At 47.3% G+C, this 18,405-nt stretch overlaps 1 pseudogene across 1 annotated transcript in view; it reads right to left on the bottom strand.

Moving 5' to 3' along the window:
* The window catches only part of LOC143929588 (DENN domain-containing protein 2B-like), a 47,979-nt pseudogene that overhangs the window by 19,174 nt on the left and 10,400 nt on the right, over positions 1 to 18,405 (bottom strand). The gene's annotated exons all lie outside the window — the stretch shown is intronic.

Below are 18,405 nucleotides of genomic sequence, written 5' to 3'. Positions count from 1 at the left end.
TAACAGCCAAATTTGAAAGGAAATTCCAACACCTATAAATAAATAATTAGTAATTGTTAAATTATTATTAGTTGGTAATTGTTTCAGATTTTAGAATTGTTTTTTTTTTTTTCCGGATTTTCAAATTTACGATTTACGATCGTAATGGAAAGACCCAATGAAAACCAAAAATAAAATAAAAAAATTATATAATAATAATAATAATAATAATAATAATAATAATAATAATACACCAGCAAGCAAAACACAAAAAAAAAAATTATTAATAATAATAACAACAACGAATGAAACAAAACCAAAGACATTTTTCGCAGTGCACGTCTATCACAGGTACTTTAATGCCTCGTACACACAATGAGATTATTGAACAAATGATCGTCTGTTATTTCTTGCATGCTAATCTCAGATCGAAACAGAAGAACCTAACCAAAACCGCAAAACACTGCGTTTAACCACTTGAGACCCGCGCTATAGCTGAATGATGGCTACAGCGCGGACCTCCTTTGCCGGGACTACGTCTATTGACGTCGTCCCTTGCACGAGCGGCCTGCGTGCCCCCTGAGGGGCGCGCGCGGCGCGCTCTGTGATCGGCAAGTCTATGAGACTCGCCTGATCACTGATCCGAGCAAGGGGTCGATCCCGACCCCTTACCACGTGATCAGCTGTCAGCCAATGACAGCTGATCATGTGATACAACGGAGCCGGTAATCGGCTATTATTCCTCCTCACCCTGACAGCGCAAGGAGAAAAAAAAAAAAGAGCCAATCACGGCCAGCCCTGCCAGTGCCCACCTGCCCCCTGCCAGTGCCACCTCATTAAAAAATAAGTGCCCGCCGTCAGTGCCCCCCAGCAGTGTCCACAATCTGCCTCAACAACGGTGCTGCACCCCAGTGCCACATATCCGTGCCCATCAGTGTCATCTACTAGTGCCCATCAGTGCCGCCCATCAGTGCCACCTATCAGAGCCATCTATCAGTGCCCATCTACCAGTGGTACCCATCAGTGCCCCTTAGTGCCACCCATCCGTGCCATCTTATCTGTGCCCATCTTTGCCCATCAGTGCCGCCTTATCTGTGCCCATCAGTACTGCCTTATCTGTGCCGATCGGTGCCACCTTATCTGTGCCTATTAGTGCCGCCTTAACTATGCCTATCAGTGCCCACCAATGCAGCCTATCAGTGCCCACCAATGCAGCCTATCAGTGCCCACCAATGCAGCCTATCAGTACCGCCTCATCAGCGCACTTCAATGAAGGAGAAAAATGACCTGTTTGCAAAATGTTATAACAAACTATTAAACATGATTTTTTTTTTTTTTTGCATCTTTTTTTGTTTGTTTAGCAAAAAATAAAACTCCCAACTGGAATTAAATACCACCAAAAGAAAGCTCTATTTGTGGGAAAAAAATGATAAAAATTTCATTTGGGTACAGTGTTGTATGACCGCGTAATTGTCATTCAAAGTGCATCAGCGCTGAAAGCCGAAAATTGGTCTGGGCAGGAGGGGGGTTTAAGTGCCCAGTAAGCAAGTGGTTAAAAAAAAATAAAAAATAAAAATAAAAAAAGACCCTTTCCAGAAACGCATGGATGGGAACGCGTTCCATAGGAACTCATGTTATAAATAATATCCTGGAGATTCTGCAAAGTGCATGTGAAAACGCATTGGTGTGAACGGAGACGGTGGGAGTCGGCGGCGCTCTCTGTGGCGCACACCTGTGTTTAGACACGATCGGGCCAGCCGAACGAACGCCCAGGTGCAGAGCAAATAAACTCCGTATGACCCTGACGAGTCCAGGCTGCACCTAATAAAAGAGCATACGCCCCTCCCCCATACCCACTGTGCCCCCCCCTCAGTACCACCAGCCCTGACCTCATACTCTGGTGGGGGGGGGGGGGGGGTCATTCACATCCTCCTGCTGAAATTCATCTCTTACCATCCAGGACCGGCCAATGTCCAGGTGTGGGGGGGTCACCTGTCCCGGCTCAGCCCCCTCCCATCCCCCACTCACCTGGGTGCAGGGCGCCACGCTCTCTCCTATCCCTGGCATATGCCACATTGGAAGGTGTCAGGAAGGGAGCGGGAGGAGGGCGGTGACCGATCGCACCCTGCCAGCTCCGATCTACCTGGAATATTAACCCTCGCAGGTGCTGACAGGTGAGATCCCGGACTGTTAGTCATTCCATGGCGTGTTGAAATATCGAAGGTTAGTCTGAAAATTCATCACTGGGGGGGGGGGGTTACTAATACTGGAGCACTCAGAATCTGGTGCAGCTGTGCATGGCAGCCAATCAGCTTCTCACTTCAGCTTCTTCAATTAACCCCTTCAATACCGGGCACTTTTACCCCCTTTCTGCCCAGGCCATTTTTCAGCTTTCAGCGCCGTCACACTTTCTACACTGCGCTCTTATGTCGCTTTATCATCTGTATGAGACGGACAGAGCTTTCTATTGGTGGGATTTCATCATCACTGAGGGGTTTATTTTTTTGGTAACTAACAAAAAATAATTTTTTGGAAAAAAAAAAACGTTTTCTGTTTTATCTCCTTCACTGGTGGCAACTGATGAGGAGGCACTGATGGCACTGATGTAGAGTTGTCACCTCATCCCTTTAAACCCGAACACCTTTGAATTAGATGGGTTCTGAGGCTAATTAAATGCAGGTAAGGCACTAATTGAGTTTAATTACCAGCTTACCAGCCACAGAACCCGTGTAATTAATATGTGTTCGGATTTAAAGGGATGAGGTGGCAACCCTACACTGATGAGGAGACACTGATGGCACTGATGAGGAGGCACTGATGAGGAGGCACTGATGGCAATGATGAGGAAGCACTGATGGCACTGATGAGGAGGCACTGATGAGGCTGCACTGATATGCTGCACTGATTGCCACTGATAAGCAGCAGTGATGAGCACTGATAAGGCAGCACACTGATGGCTACTAATGAGGCTCCACTGATGAGGAGGTACTGATGAGTACTGATAGGCTGCACTGATGGGCACTGATGAGGAGGCACTGATGAGTACTGATAGGCTGCACTGATGGGCACTGATGAGGAGGCACTGATGGGCACTGATAAGCTGCACTGATGGCCACTGAAAGGCTGCACTGATGGAAACTGGTGAGGAGGTACTGACGGGCACTGATAGGCTGCACTGATGGCCACTGATAGGCTACACTGATGGGCATTGGTGAGGAGGTACTGATGGAAACTGATAGGCTGCCCTGATGGCAACTGATAGGCTGCACTGATGGGCATTGGTGAGGAGGTACTGATGGGAACTGATGAGGGGGCACTGATGGCCACTGATGAGGAGGCACTGATAAGCTGCACTGATGAGAAGGCACTGATGGGCACTGAAAGGCTGCACTGATAGGCACTGGTGAGGAGGTACTGACGGGCACTGATGGCCACTGATAGGCTGCACTGATGGGCACTGGTGAGGAGGTACTGACGGGCACTGATGAGAAGGCACTGATGTACTGGAATGATGGGCACTGATAGGCTGCACTGATGGCCACTGATAGGCTGCACTGATGGCCATTGGTGAGGAGGTACTGATGGGCACTGATGAGGAGGCACTGATGTACTGGAATGATGGGCACTGATAGGCTGCACTGATGGCCACTGATAGGCTGCACTGATGGCCATTGGTGAGGAGGTACTGATGGGCACTGATGAGGAGGCACTGATGTACTGGAATGATGGGCACTGATAGGCTGCACTGATGGGCACTGATATATTGGAATGATGGGCTCTGATAGGCTGCATTGATGGGGACTGGTGAGGAGGTACTGATGGGCACTGACAGGCTGCATTCATGGGCACTGATAGGCTGCACTGATGGCCACTGATAGGCTGCACTGATGGGCACTGGTGAGGAGGTACTGATGGGCACTGGTGAGGAGGCACTGATATAATGAAAGCTGCAGATTTACAAGGAAAGAAAAGAACTTTAGAAACGACATTCCCGCGTAATACGAGATATTAGATGATTGGTGGAGGTGACAGCGGCGGGGAGGTCCTGGCACCGCGCCCGTTTATCGAAGATGAAAAGCGATACTTTGTTGCTTCTTCAGATCCAGAAGAAACGTTTCTCCGCCCATTACTGAAAATAATCCATAAAATCTATGAACCGATCGACGGCTTATAAACAATTTATAATATTCTCAACAAGAAATACAAATATTGAAGAGAATCGACCTCTCACCGATCGGTCGGATTCCAGGAATTCTATTGGCTTGAAGTTGGAGAATCCATTCCTGAGGGCGGAGCTTTATGACCAAACTGTATCAGATTTTTCTTTTTTTTTAAATTCTTTTAATATTAAAGTTTCCAGCATCGAACGTCTACAGATTAACAAAGGGTGGGCGGGGTTCAGAGGAGGGCGGAGCCTCCCTGGCGATCCCCGTTTATTTGGCGTTTGTTTCCCATGGTAGGTGTGTGGAATGTGGTGGTAACGTGTGGCTGCGTGTTTTATGTGCGTTGCCATTCACCGGCCTGACAACACACTTCCCAAACATAAATCATCGCACCTTCTAATCTAAATCCTCTGTAGAAGGAGCGCAGTGTGTGTAGCGCCATCCTATGCAGCGGAGAGGTACAAATTACTGCAGCTTGTATCTATGATGAGCCCTCAGAATGTTTGGATTGCACCTTCTGCCCCCCGACAATGGTCACTGGCAGGCCATGATACAGGGAGATTCTGGGGGGCTGTGCCCCCCCCCCCAAATTTTAGTTGTGACCCCCCAGGTCTCTGAGAGCGATCCACTGATCCATGAGGCACTCTGATGGGGACACCTGATGTAAGGGGGACGTCCAATAGGGACCCTGATGTAAGGGGGACATCAATGAGGACCCTGATGTAAGGAGGGCATCCGATAGGGACCCTGATGTAAGGGGGATGTCCGATAGCGACCCTGATGTAAGGAGACGTCCGATAGGGACCCTGATGTAAGGGGTACACCAATGGGGACCCTGATGTAAGGGAGATGTCTGATAGGGACCCTGATGTAAGGGGGGCGTCCAATAGGGACCCTGATGTAAGGGGTACACCAATGGGGACCCTGATGTAAGGGGGATGTCTGATCAGGACCCTGATGTAAGGGGGGCGTCCAATAGGGACCCTGATGTAAGGGGTACACCAATGGGGACTCTGATGTAAGGGGTACTTTGATGGGGACCCTGATGTAAGGGGTCCTACAATAGTGTCCTTTATGTAAGGAGTACTTCAATGGGGACCCTGATGTAAGAGGACACTTTAATAGGGACCCTGATGTAAGGGGTACTCTAATGGGGACCCTGATGTAAGGGGGTACACTGATGGGGACCCTGATGTAAGGGAGGCTCTGATGGGGATCGTGATGTAAGGGGTACTACAATAGCGTCCTTTATGCAAGAAGTACTTCAATGGGGACCCTGATTTAAGGGGTACACTGATGGGGACCATGATGTAAGAGGGTACTCTGATAAGGTCCTTAATGAAAGGGGAACTCTGATAAGGACCCTGATGTAAGGGGTACACTGATGGGGACCCTGATGTAAGGAGTACTCCGATAGCGTCTTTTATGTAAGGGGTACTCCAATGGAGACCCTGATTTAAGAGGTACACTGATGGGGACCCTAATGTAAGGGGTACACTGATGGGGACCCTGATGGCTCCAATGGAGACCCTGATTTAAGGGGTACACTGATAGGGACCCTGATGAGTCCAATGGAGACCCTGATTTAAGGGGTACACTGATGGGGGCCCTGATGTAAGGGGTACTCTGATAGTCCTTAATATAAGTAGAACTGCAATAGGGAGCCTGATTTAAGGAGTACACTGACTGCGTCCTTTATATAAGGTGTACTCCAATGGAGACCCTGTTTTAAGAAGTACACTGATGGGGACCCTGATGTAAGGGGTACACTGATGGGGACCCTGTTTTAAGGGGTACACTGATGGGGACCATGATGTAAGAGGGTACTCTGATGGGGACCCTGATGTAAGGGGACACTTTAACTTTTTATATATTTGCTGTTCCTTACTTTGATGACCCAAAGAGTAACAATGGGCAAAACAAAAAAGGAAGTGATGTCATCACTGGGTCTCTGTGCTTCTCTATGCAGTCATGCCGTCTGTTGCACTCCACATGGAGTATGGGGGGGGGGGGGTTGCAGCTCCACATTGCTTCTCTATGCAATGCAGATAGATCGTGGCTGGTGGGAGGGGCTTCCTGAAACCATCACAGACCCCCCCCCCCACCCCCCGGCCTCAGTACTCCTCATGAGCAGTCCTGATGCAAGCAGTGGGAGGGGTTATGCTGTATTTGCATAGGTAACGCCCATATGTGATGCAGAGCCTCCCTGATTGAAAGAACGGAAATCCAATGAAAGGGGCGGGCTAAAGACCGTCAGTCTAGGGAGGGAAGGGGCTAGATGATGCTGGACATCAGGAAATGGGGCGGGGCTCTATCTGACTGGCTGCAGCTTCTAATGCACATGGAGAGAAGCTCGCAGTGTGCGGTGAAATCAGAGGAAGCCGTTTCAGTCCAGGAGAGGATCAGGTACACCGGTGCAAGACTTGAAAGGAAGGCCGGAGTTCCCCTTTAAGGACGCTCCCGTTTTGCAGGTACATATTCGCCGTTCCGCCCGGCGGGGATCTCAGAAAGGAAAAGTGCGGCAATTACAGCGCAGAGTAAAAATAATTAGGTGAGGTAATATGACCACGATCCATCCCGGCGGAGCGAGATAATAAGAGGACAATTTGTCAGGATCGCTCCTCCCTGCGTCTCGGCGAGCGATGAGCGTGATTAATGGGATTTTCATGTTTCACAATCTCCGCCATGGCCCGGAGCGACGGAACCTGAGTGGTGGGCGGGGCTGACTCATCGCGTTTAACGGTGAAGATGACTATGGAATTGTTGAGCACGGTCCCCTCCTCCGGGGGGCGCTGAGTGGAGAGCTCTTCACATACAAAATCGCACAGATAGGAAAACGCACAATAATGTTCATACGCCAAAAGATCGCAGTGTCCGCTAGAAAAAATGTCAGGCTGAAAATAACAGAACAAAGGATGAGGGCCCATTAACACTTTTCCAGTGTGGTGCGTTTCGTCATCGCGTCATATGTTGTGCCATCGCGTCATATGTTGTGCCATTGCGTCATATGTTGTGTCATCATGTCATATATTCCATCATCATGTCATATGTTCCATCATCGCATCATATGTTCCGTCATCGCATCATACAGTGGTGTGAAAAAGTGTTTGCCCCCTTCCTCATTTCCTGTTCCTTTGCATGTTTGTCACACTTAAGTGTTTCGGAACATCAAACCAATTTAAACAATAGTCAAGGACAACACAAGTAAACACAAAATGCAATTTGTAAATGAAGGTGTTTATTATTAAAGGTGAAAAAAAATCCAAACCATCATGGCCCTGTGTGAAAAAGTGATTGCCCCCTAAACCTAATAACTGGTTGGGCCACCCTTAGCAGCAACAACTGCAACCAAGCGTTTGCGATAACGTGCAATGAGGCTTTTACAGCGTCCTGGAGGAATTTTGGCCCACTCATCTTTGCAGAATTGTCCTAATTCAGTTACATTAGAGGGTTTTCGAGCATGAACGGCCTTTTTAAGGTCATACCACAACATCTCAATAGGATTCAGGTCAGGACTTTGGCTAGGCCACTCCAAAGTCTTCATTTTGTTTTTCTTCAGCCATTCGGTGGTGGACTTGCTGGTGTGTTTAGGATCATTGTCCTGCTGCAGAACCCAAGTTCGTTTCAGCTTGAGTACACGAACAGATGGTCGGACATTCTCCTTCAGGATCTCTTGGTAGACAGCAGAATTCATAGTTCCTTTTATCACGGCAAGTCTTCCAGGTCCTGAAGCAGCAAAACAGCCCCAGACCATCACACTACCACCACCATATTTTACTGTTGGTATAATGTTCTTTTTATGAAATGCAGTGTTCCTTCTACGCCAGATATACTTGGACACACACCTTCCAAAGAGTTCCACTTTTGTCTCATCGGTCCACAGAATGTTGTCCCAAAAGTCTTGGGGATCATCAAGATGTGTTGTGGAGAAATTGAGACGAGCTTTGATGTTCTTTTTGCTCAGCAGTGGTTTTCTCCTTGGAACTCTGCCATGCAGGCCATTTTTGCCCAGTCTTTTCCTGATGGTGGAGGCATGAACGCTGACCTTAACTGAGGCAAGTGAGGCCTGCAGTTCCTTGGACGTTGTTGTGGGGTCTTTTGTGACCTCTTGGATGAGTCGTCGCTGCGCTCTTGGGGTAATTTTGGGCGGCCGGCCACTCCTGGGAAGGTTCACCACTGTTCCATGTCTTCGCCATTTGTGGATAATGGCTCTCACTGTGGTTCGCTGTATTCACAAAGCTTTGGAAATGGCTTTATAACCCTTTCCAGACTGATAGATCTCAATTACTTTCTTTCTCAATTGTTCCTGAATTTCTTTGGGTCTCGGCATGATGTGTAGCTTTTAAGGATCTTCTGGTGGACCTTACTGTGTCAAGCAGCTCCTATTTAAGTGATGCCTTGATTGTGAACAGGTGTGGCAATAATCAGGCCTGGGTGTGGCTAGAGAAATTGAACTCAGGTGTGGACAACCACAGTTATAGTATGTTTTAACAAGGGGGGCAATCACTTTTTCACACAGGGCCATGATGGTTTGGATTTTTTTTCACCTTTAATAATAAACACCTTCATTTACAAATTGCATTTTGTGTTTACTTGTGTTGTCCTTGACTATTGTTTAAATTGGTTTGATGTTCCGAAACACTTAAGTGTGACAAACATGCAAAGGAACAGGAAATGAGGAAGGGGGCAAACACTTTTTCACACCACTGTATGTTCCGTCATCGCATCATATGTTCCGTCATCGCGTCATATGTTCCATCATCACATCATATGTTCCGTCATCACGTCATATATTCCATCATCATGTCATATGTTCCGTCATCGTATCATATGTTGTCTCATCACGTCAGATGTTCTGTCACGCATCATATGTTGTGTCATCACATCATATGTTGCGTCATGACATCATATGTTGTGTTATCACGTCATATGTTCTGTCATAATATCATATGTTCTGTCACGCATCATATGTTGCGTCATCACATCATATGTTGTGTCATCACGTGATATGTTCTGTCACGCATTATATGTTGCGTCATCAAGTCATATGTTGTGTTATTACATCATATGTTGCGTCATCACATTATATGTTGCCTCATCATGTCATATGTTGTGTCATCACATCATATGTTGTGTCATCACGTCATATGTTCTGTCATAACATCATATGTCCTGTCACGCATCATGTTGCGTCATCACGTCATATGTTCCGCTATCACATTATATGTTGTGTCATCACGTCATATGTTGTGTTATTACATCATATGTTGCGTCATCACATTATATGTTGCATCATCATGTCATATGTTGTGTCATCATGTCATCTGTTGCGTCATCACGTCATATGTTGCATTATCACGTCATATGTTCTGTCATCACATCCTCATGTCATATGTTGCGTCATCATGCATCATGCATCATGCGAATGCAGCCCATTCAAACGTGTGACTGGGCCCTACAGGAGGCTTTTGGGATCCCATTCAAGTTATCACAACATACAGCAATCCACCGGCTCTCTGTGTGGCGGGTTGTGAACGGACGCGCTATACAGTAGAGCGCAAATCATGCTGTGCGTTGTGGCAGGCGCCGCATTGCTATAAACAAAAATCGCATGCATTTTCTGATCCGTTGCTTTCCATCGGCGGCCTGTTCATAGTCCATACGCTGCCTTAGAGTCCATTCATGCCTGTGCGATTTGGACATCAAATGCTGCATGACAAGTCGCAAAAAAGGCCAATAATTTTTAATGGAGCCCCTTCAAATCACTGCGACTTAAAGTCGCAGCAAGTTTGCAAAATGTGCCTGCGCTACTTTTGGTGTGACTTTTTGATGCCACTTTGATCCATAGGTTGTAAAGTCGCATCAAAGTCGCACTGGAAACTCGTAGCCTATGTTTCCGCTATTGCGACCTGAAATTCGTGCGATTTTTGCCGCGATTTTGATACAACTTGAAGCAATGCCTGTGTATCCTTGAGGTCTATGGAACTCAAGTCACGTCAAAGTGGGACCAAAGTCATGCAGGGACTACTGTGAAGTTACTGCGACTTGAAGTCGCACAGATTTGAATGGTACTCATTGGAAATCATGGGGTACAACTTGTCATGCGACTTTCTACTTCAACCAAAAAATAATAATTACAACCCCATATGTTTTTTTTACTATTTTTTTTAGCTCCTTGTGCAGGGGGACTGGTCTTGTCTCCACCCCCTCCTGTAGTTTTCTGTAGTGGGTGGAGTCTGCTGGGTCCCCTCCCACAACTCTGCTCTCTCTCTCCTTGTGCAGGGGGACCGGTCTTGTCTCCACCCCCTCCTGTAGTTTTCTGTAGTGGGTGGAGTCTGCTGGGTCCCCTCCCACAACTCTGCTCTCTCTCTCCTTGTGCAGGGGGACCGGTCTTGTCTCCACCCCCTCCTGTAGTTTTCTGTAGTGGGTGGAGTCTGCTGGGTCCCCTCCCACAACTCTGCTCTCTCTCTCCTTGTGCAGGGGGGCCGTCTTGTCTCCGCCCCCTCCAGTAGTTTTCTGTAGTGGGTGGAGCCTGCTGGGTTCCCTCCCACAGCTCTGCTCTCTCTCCTTGTGCAGGGGGACCGGTCTTGTCTCCGCCCCCTCCTGTAGTTTTCTCTAGTGGGTGGAGCCTGCTGGGTCCCCTCCCACAGCTCTGCTCTCTCCTTGTGCAGGGGGACTGGTCTTGTCTCCGCCCCCTCCAGTAGTTTTCTGTAGTGGGTGGAGCCTGCTGGGTTCCCTCCCACAGCTCTGCTCTCTCTCCTTGTGCAGGGGGACCGGTCTTGTCTCCACCCCCTCCTGTAGTTTTCTGTAGTGGGTGGAGCCTGCTGGGTCCCCTCCCACAGCTCTGCTCTCTCTCTCCTTGTGCTGGGGGACCGGTCTTGTCTCCACCCCCTCCTGTAGTTTTCTGTAGTGGGTGGAGTCTGCTGGGTCCCCTCCCACAACTCTGCTCTCTCTCTCCATGTGCAGGGGGACTGGTCTTGTCTCCGCCCCCTCCTGTAGTGGGTGGAGCCTACTGGGCCTTCCCACAGCTCTATTCTCCTCTTTCCTTATGCAGGGGGACTGGTCTTGTCTCGCCCCCCCCCCCCCCCCCTTGAAGTTTTATGTAGTGGGTGGAGCCTGCTGAGCCCCTCCCACAGCTCTGTTCTCTGCACAGGCTCAGTGATGATGTCACTGCTACTTTTACAAGGTAATATCTTGGTTTGTAGGGACATTTGGTGCACATGGAGTGGATTTCTATCCTGTGTGACTATTGAGGAATATATTTAGATTAAATTATTTCTGTGCCCGGAGTTCAGCTTTAATCCCCCTTCTCTCCGATGTGTCAGTGGGTCGGTTGATGAGATGGCGCCGGGTGTGCGGGTCAGGGCAGATGCTTCCTAATCCCGGACAGGAATGTGAGTTACAGCGGTGCGGATAAATCGCATTACGGCGTCGCTGTGCCCGAGGCCGGTTCTGCCCATTGTTCCCGGCTCATAGTTTTGTCTAATGAGGTTTCCTGCCCGGCTGAGGCTTCGCTGATGAAATCTGTCACCCCGAGGGCGGATCTGTGCGGGGCGCAGGGGACGCTCCGTGATGGACAGTATTGTGACAACTTCCCAGCATGCACCAAGTGAAGTTCACTGCATGGCGGCGCTCTGAGGTCAAACGTCTGTACAAAATATGCCGGAGTGCAAACTACACCAGACAGCTTCATCCTGTGGCTTATGACATCCAGATTCAGCAGGATTGTTACAGTGCTACCAGGAGGACATCATTCTGTGCAATACTCCCCCCTCAATTCCTGGGGATAGGCGTAAAGCTGGACACCACAGCACATACTGGCTGCCTTTTTTTTAGGGATGGGAGTCCATCCAGAAGATGCCAGGGTACTGATGGTGACACCCCCAAGAGAAGGATAGAGAGAGAGGGAGAAAAAGAGAAAAGGAGAAGAGAAAAAAGAGAGCAAAGAGAAGGGGGAGAGAGAGAGAGAGAGAGACAGAGGGAGATAGAGGGGGGGAGAGAGAGACACACAGAGAGAGGGGAAGAGAGAGAGGGGGGGAGAGGGAGGGGGAGAGAGAGTGGGGAAGAGAGAGAGAGGGGGGAAGAGAGAGAAGACAGGGGGAGGGGGAAAGAGAGATAGGGGAAAAGAGGGAGGGGGAAAGAGAGAGAAGAGAGAGTGGAAGAGAGGGAGAGGGGGGAGAGAGGAGGAGACAGAGAAGGAGGGGGGAGAGAGAGAGGGGGGGGAGAGAGAGAGGGGAGGAGACAAAGAGAGAGGAGAGGAGAGAGAGAGAAGAAGAGAGGGGGGAGAAGGAGAGAGAGATGGGGGAGGAGAGAGAGCGAGAAGAGAGAGGGAGAAGAAGAGAAGAGAAGTGAGAGAGAACGGGAGAAGGAAGAAGAGAAAAAGGGAAAAAGAGAGGGGAAGAGAGAACGTTAGTGAGAGAGAGAGAAGAGGAAAGGGAAAGAAAGAGAAGAAGAGAGAAAAAATGGAAGGAAGAAGAGAGAGAGAGAGAAAAAGCAAAGGATCAATAGTTGGAGAGAATAAAGATGGAGAAAGATTGGGAGAGGGAGAGAAGAGGAGGAAGGACAGAGAAAGGGAAATAGAAAACAATACTCTTAGAGAGGGAGAGAAGATAATGGAAGAGAGGAGAGAGAGAAGGAAAGAAAAGGAGAGAGAGAAGGAAAGAAAAGGAGAGAGGGAAGGAAAGAAAAGGAGAGAGGGAAAAAGAGAACAAAATGAGATAGAGAGAAGGGGAGAGAAAGAAAGAAGAAATAGAGGAAAGGAGAAGAAAAGAGAAAAAGCTAAAGATAGAGGGAGGAAAAGAAAGAATGAGAGAGAGAAAGAGAGAAGGAAGAAGAGAGAAAGGATAGAGAAAGAGAGAGGGAGCGAAGAGAAGAGAAGAGGAGGAAGGACAGAGAAAGGGAAAAAGAAAACAATACTCATAGAGAGGGAGAGAGAAGAGAAGAGAAGGAAGATAAGAGGGAGAGAGAAGGATAAAGAGAGGGAAAAGAGAACAATAGAGAGAGAGAGATGAGAAGAGAAGAGGGGAGTAAGAAAAAGAAGAGAGAGAGAAAAGAAGGAAGAAGAGAGAGAGAAAAAGCAAAGGATAATGAGAGGGAGAGAAAAGATAAGGAAAGAGAAGAAGGAAAATTAAAAATAAGATGAGATTGAGAAAGAAGGGGGGAGGGGGGAGAAAGAGTGAAGGAGAGAAGGAAAAAAAGAAAGATCGAGAACTGGAAGGGATACAGTGGATAGATAGATAGATAGATAGATAGATAGATAGACAGATAGGTTGATAGATCAATAGATTGATAGACAGATAGGTTGATAGATCAATAGATTGATAGACAGATAGATTGATAGATCAATAGGTTGATAGACAGATAGGTTGATAGACAGATAGGTTGATAGACAGATAGATTGATAGATCAATAGATTGATAGACAGATAGATTGATAGATCAATAGATTGATAGACAGATAGATTGATAGATCAATAGATTGATAGACAGATAGATTGATAGATCAATAGATTAATAGACAGATAGATTGATAGATCAATAGATTGATAGATAGATTGATAGACAGATAGATTGATAGATCAATAGATTGATAGACAGATAGATTGATAGATCAATAGATTGATAGACAGATAGATTGATAGACAGATAGGTTGATAGACAGATAGGTTGATAGATCAATAGATTGATAGACAAATAGGTTGATAGATCAATAGATTGATAGACAGATAGGTTGATAGATCAATAGATTGATAGACAGATAGATTGATAGATCAATAGATTGATAGACAGATATGTTGATAGATCAATAGATTGATAGACAGATAGATTGATAGATCAATAGATTGATAGACAGATATGTTGATAGATCAATAGATTGATAGACAGATAGATTGATAGATCAATAGATTGATAGACAGATATGTTGATAGATCAACAGATTGATAGATCAATAGATTGATAGACAGATAGATTGATAGATCAATAGATTGATAGACAGATATGTTGATAGATCAATAGATTGATAGACAGATAGATTGATAGATCAATAGATTGATAGACAGATAGGTTGATAGATCAATAGATTGATAGACAGATAGGTTGATAGATCAATAGATTGATAGACAGATAGGTTGATAGATCAATAGATTGATAGACAGATAGGTTGATAGATCAATAGATTGATAGACAGATAGGTTGATAGATCAATAGATTGATAGACAGATAGGTTGATAGGTTGATCCACCTGAAAGTAAAATGGCGTTATGGGCGGAGTCTCCTCCTGTGTCATGAATGTCTCTTGGGGGTCACAGCAGTGAGCCCCTCCCCCTCCATAATTCCTAGCTCTGTCTCCGCCCACCCTGGGGTGTTCCCAGCTCCTCCTCCTCCTATACACTCCGCCTCCTGCAGGGGTTCAGTGGCCCCACCAATGTCTCTGAGATAGGAAATTGTTGGTCCCCTTCCCATTGTCCATCATAGAATGAAGTGGCAGTTTTGGGCGGAGGGGTTCCTCGCACACGTATGATGGTGGAGAGCGGTGCTGAGTGGAGGAGCCCCTCTGCGGATTCCTCGCACACGTATGATGGTGGAGAGCGGTGCTGAGTGGAGGAGCCCCTCTGCGGATTCCTCGCACACGTATGATGGTGGAGAGCGGTGCTGAGTGGAGGAGCCCCTCTGCGGATTCCTCGCACACGTATGATGGTGGAGAGCGGTGCTGAGTGGAGGAGCCCCTCTGCGGATTCCTCGCACACGTATGACGGTGGAGAGCGGTGCTGAGTGGAGGAGCCCCTCTGCGGATTCCTCGCACACGTATGACGGTGGAGAGCGGTGCTGAGTGGAGGAGCCCCTCTGCGGATTCCTCGCACACGTATGATGGTGGAGAGCGGTGCTGAGTGGAGGAGCCCCTCTGCGGGTTCCTCGCACACGTATGATGGTGGAGAGCGGTGCTGAGTGGAGGAGCCCCTCTGCTGGATGATATTCTATAGAATCCGGCTGGAGATAAAGAGGCGGAACGCTGTCTGGCCCGATTCCAACTCATCAGATGTTTCCAGAATTCCTTCATACAGGAAATATTCTTCTCAGCTGGAACTCCACAACATGAGTATGAGAGGAGCACCGGAGGATCAATACTTCATATATGAGAAAACATGGAGGACACACAGCAAGGCATATGTGTGATGTATGTGTGATGTATGTGTGATGTATGTGTGATGTGTGATGTATGTGTGATGTATGTGTGATGTGTGGTGTATGTGTGATGTATGTGTGGTGTATGTGTGATGTATGTGTGATGTATGTATGATGTATGTGTGGTGTATGTGTGATGTATGTGTGGTGTATGTGTGATGTATGTGTGGTGCATGTGTGATGTATGTGTGATGTATGCGTGATGTATGATGTATGTGTGGTGTATGTGTGATGTATGTGTGATGTATGCGTGATGTATGATGTATGTGTGGTGTATGTGTGATGTATGTGTGGTGCATGTGTGATGCATGTGTGATGTATGTATGATGTATGTGTGATGTGTGATGTAGGTGTGATGTGTGGTGTATGTGTGATGTATGTGTGATGTGTGGTGTATGTGTGGTGTATGTGTGATGTGTGATGTATGTGTGATGTGTGGTGTATGTGTGATGTATGATGTATGTGTGATGTATGTGTAGTGTATGTGTGATGTATGTGTGATGTGTGGTGTATGTGTGGTGTATGTGTGGTGTATGTGTGATGTGTGATGTATGTGTGATGTATGATGTATGTGTGATGTATGTGTAGTGTATGTGTGATGTATGTGTGATGTGTGGTGTATGTGTGGTGTATGTGTGATGTATGTGTGATGTATGTGTGGTGCATGTGTGGTGCATGTGTGGCGCATGTGTGGCGCATGTGTGGCGCATGTGTGGCGCATGTGTGGCGCATGTGTGGTGTATGTGTGATGCAGGTGTGGTGTATGTGTGGTGCATGTGTGATGTATGTGTGGTGTATGTGTGATGTGTGGTGTATGTGTGGTGTATGTGTGATGTGTGGTGTATGTGTGATGTGTGATGTATGTGTGATGTGTGGTGTATGTGTGGTGTATGTGTGATGTATGTGTGGCGCATGTGTGGCGCATGTGTGGCGCAGGTGTGGCGCAGGTGTGGCGCATGTGTGATGCAGGTGTGGTGTATGTGTGGTGCATGTGTGATGTATGTGTGGTGTATGTGTGGTGTATGTGTGATGTGTGGTGTATGTGTGGTGTATGTGTGGTGTATGTGTGGTGTATGTGTGGTGTATGTGTGGTGTATGTGTGGTGTATGTGTGTTGTATGTGTGGTGTATGTGTGATGTGTGGTGTATGTGTGATGTGTGATGTATGTGTGATGTGTGGTGTATGTGTGGTGTATGTGTGATGTATGTGTGGTGTAGGTGTGGTGTAGGTGGGATGTGTGGTGTACGTGTGGTGTACGTGTGATGTATGTGTGATGTGTGGTGTATGTGTGATGTGTGGTGTATGTGTGATGTATGTGTGATGTGTGATGTATGTGTGATGTGTGATGTATGTGTGATGTGTGGTGTATGTGTGATGTGTGGTGTATGTGTGATGTGTGGTGTATGTGTGATGTATGTGTGATGTGTGGTGTATGTGTGATGTATGTGTGATGTGTGATGTATGTGTGATGTGTGATGTATGTGTGATGTGTGGTGTATGTGTGATGTGTGGTGTATGTGTGATGTGTGGTGTATGTGTGATGTATGTGTGATGTGTGGTGTATATGTGATGTATGTGTGATGTATGTGTGATGTGTGGTGTATGTGTGATGTGTGGTGTATGTGTGATGTATGTGTGATGTGTGATGTATGTGTGATGTGTGGTGTATGTGTGATGTGTGATGTATGTGTGATGTGTGATGTGTGGTGTATGTGTGGTGTATATGTGTGATGTGTGATGTATGTATGTGTGATGTATGTATGTGTGGTGTATGTGTGGTGTATGTGTGGTGTATGTGTGGTGTATGTGTGGTGTATGTGTGATGTATGTGTGATGTATGTGTGATGTGTGGTGTATGTGTGATGAGGAAATGTTTCCTCCTGCCCCTTATCCACCAATGTTTATTACCATTGGTGGATACATCACCATAAATAAATATGATAAAACAGGACCCACCCACTACAGGAAATGACAGGAGTGGGCGGAGACTAGACCAGTCCCCCTGCATAAGGAGAGGGGGCAGCACCGAGCGGTCTTTATAACAGGAAGTCTCACACTGGATGACTGCACAGATCTGGGAGAAGGTTCTAGAAGAAGTCACACGATCGATGGAATTATAATTCCGGAGATCAGATTTAATAACCTGTACACTTCACCCATCATGGCTTCCACACCCCTACCCAGAACCCCCGGATCCCCTCGCCTCCATCACACACATGACATGGCCGGGAGGAGGACGGTCGGGGGATAAACACTTTCTGAAGGTCACACAATGAGCCGATTGTTCACCATATAAATAAAGAGTCTGTCGGAGAGACACCAGAGCCGGCATCACTGGACCGCAACCCAGCGCCGCAACCGCAGGAACCATCCGCTCAAAAGGGACCGCGACCCCCTCAATCCCGTGACTTCATATGACAGCGATTGTCAGCGGGGAGCCAAGAGCCAGAAAATCCCCAGCCAGCCACGTTTCAGAGAGATACAGAGCACCGTCCTGGAGTTCTCTGAGTAACGGACATGCTCAGAATGAACAAGGTGCATGCTTTACTTTTTAAGCCCTCTGTGTGAAGGACAAGCTCAGAACAAACAAGGTGCATGCTTTTTTTTTAAAATGCTCTGCAGTAAAGCCGGCCACAGATAGATCGAATCCCAGCCAGTTCAGCGGAGACCAGGCCGAGATTTAATCCACCCATGGGCAGGCTGGTTGTACTGATCCATCAATATCCATCAATCTCAGTACAACCAGCCTGTAGAATGTTTTGCATGTGATGACTGTCAGGCCGCGTACACACGCGGGGACTGTTCGCCCAACCTTGTCCGCTGAACAGTGTTTGGGCGGACAGTCCGCTCGTGTGTGGGCTTTCAGCGGACAGTTTCAGCGGACAGTTTCAGCGGACAGTTTCAGCGGACAGTTTGACGGACAAGGTTTTTCGGAATTTCCGTAAAACTGTCCGCTGAAACTTTGTTTCAGCGAACAGTTCCCTCGTGTGTAGGCTTGTTCGTCAAACTAAGTTCCGCGCATGCTCAGAAAGGCTTTACACGCCGAAAGCTATAATGCAGTGTATAGGACGTCGTATTTT

This window comes from Lithobates pipiens, unplaced genomic scaffold (genome assembly GCF_037356315.1).
Source record: "Lithobates pipiens isolate NorthernLeopardFrog02 unplaced genomic scaffold, aLitPip1_a1.2 Scaffold_24, whole genome shotgun sequence".
Classification (NCBI taxonomy): Eukaryota; Metazoa; Chordata; class Amphibia; order Anura; family Ranidae; genus Lithobates; species Lithobates pipiens.
This window is presented reverse-complemented; position numbering and strand designations above follow the sequence as displayed.